The sequence below is a fragment of the Triticum aestivum genome, chromosome 5D, assembly GCF_018294505.1.
Source record: "Triticum aestivum cultivar Chinese Spring chromosome 5D, IWGSC CS RefSeq v2.1, whole genome shotgun sequence".
NCBI lineage: Eukaryota > Viridiplantae > Streptophyta > Magnoliopsida > Poales > Poaceae > Triticum > Triticum aestivum.
The window spans coordinates 454620962-454623227 of NC_057808.1; positions in this window are offsets into that span (position 1 = coordinate 454620962).

Here is a 2266-nt window from a genome sequence, read left to right on the forward strand (position 1 = left end):
TCTGGCAGATTCTTAACATGATATGCATTTTTGCCAAGCTTATTGTAGTTGATCCATACATGATATGCAATTGTTCTTGCCATGGATAGCTTCATGAACATGCCATCTTGCTGTAGGTATGCTTGGTTTGTCATGAATTGCTCTGTAGTGAGTGCATCAAGCTCACAAAGAGGCCTATATATTAATATTTCTGCCATGCTCTGTTTTCTGCTAAATCTGAAACCTGATAACGAAACTTGCTATGTTTACATGCTTGCCATCATATCTTCTGATCCTTTTTTTCTTATGGTCAGTAAGGGACATTTGTCATGTGCATTTAGTAGAACACTACCATGCCTTGTTGTGCTATGTTAAGTTCCTGTAGCATGTTGATTTCGTGCTGTAAACATTGCTACCTGATGCTGATTTCTGCCATGTCCAGTTTTTCACCAAGTCTGTGAACCTGTAATCTTTTGCACTTTTGCCATGCTTGTTTGAGCTTGATATGTTGTGAACTAGCCGTAGCTCAGTGTTCATCTTTTGTCAAGCATCTCCTGTAGTTTACGGTCATGTGCTTTGTTGCTATGTTGGGGTGCTGTAGCATTGTTACTTGTTGCATTTTGAGTGCTATCTTGCTGTTTATCGCAGATTAGTGTCATTCTTGTTTTGCTTGCCATTTGCAAACCGTGCATCCGATTCCGGTGATCTTTATATCGATTTCGACCGAAATCATCTCATATTTCCAGTGGCATGCTTGGTTTGCCAAGTTACTGCCATGTTCATCTTTTTCCCTCCGGAGCACGCATATGCATCGCATATCATATCTTGCATATCATACATGTTTTGCATCATGTTGCTTGTGCATTTCTCGTTGTTGATTGTGGTTCCGTTTGTTTGTGTTCTTGTCTTGGGTAGAGCCGGGAGACGAGTTCGTGAACGAGGAACCTGTCGAGTACGCTTACGAGGATCAAGCTTTCGACAACTCTGAGAATCTTGCAGGCAAGATGACCACCCCTCGAAATCACTTCTATCTTTGCTATGCTAGTTGTTCGCTCTATTGCCATGCTCCGCTACCTATCACTTGCTATATCATGTCTCCCATTTTAGCCTTGTCAGCCCTAACCATCCTTTCCTAGCAAACCGTTGTTTGGCTATGTTACCGCTTTTGCTCAGCCCCTCTTATTGCGTTGCTAGTTGCAGGTGAAGTTGAAGTTTGTTCCATGTCGGAACATGGATATGTTGGGATATCACAATATCTCTTATTTAATTAATGCATCTATATATTTGGGTAAAGGGTGGAAGGCTCGGCCTTATGCCTGGTGTTTTGTTCCACTCTTGCCGCCCTAGTTACTGTTATACCGGTATTATGTTCCTTGAGTTTGCGTTCCTTACGCGGTCGGGTGATTTATGGGACCCCCTTGACAGTTCGCCTTGAATAAAACTCCTCCAGCAAGGCCCAACCTTGGTTTTACCATTTGCGACCTATACCTTTTTCCCCCGGGTTTTCTAGAGCCCGAGGGTCATCTTTATTTTAAACCCCGGGCCAGTGCTCCTCTGAGTATTGGTCCAAACTGTCAGTCGCCGGTGGCCACCAGGGGCAACTCTGGTCTGGCCTATCGGAAGCTTGGACAATCCGGTGTGCCCTGAGAACGAGATATGTGCAGCTCCTATCGGGATTTGTCGGCACATTCGGGAGGCTTTGCTGGTCTTGTTTTACCATTGTCGAGATGTCTTGTAAACCGGGATTCCGAGACTGATCGGGTCTTTCCGGGAGAAGGTTTATCCTTCGTTGACCGTGAGAGCTTATGATGGGTTAAGTTGGGACACCCCTGCTGTTGAGGATATAGACCTTAGAGTCACCCGCCAGGAGGGGCCGGGTTACTCTTCGGATGGTCATTGCCAGAAGCCCGGAGCCAAGTTTCAAGACGATGGGCCAGAGATGGGCTGAGACCCGGATATGGTTTAGGGCCTGTAGTTACAATCATTATTATAGTAGACTTGTAGTATAAGGCAAGTATAGTTTAGAGTCCGAGCCGGACGTTCTTATGAGCCGGCCGGGACTCTAAGAGCTGCTGGGCGTCAGCCTCCCTATATAAAGGGATGACCCGGCAGCGGTTAGAGGGCGACAACAATCTCATCGAGAGCCGGGCATAGTTGTTTAGCACCCTGGCGATCGTAACCCTAATCAATAACACCTCAAACTGGACGTAGGCTTTTACCTTCACCGTAAGGGGCCGAACCAGTATAAACCCTCGTGTTCCTTGTCCCACATAACCCCTTCAAGCTT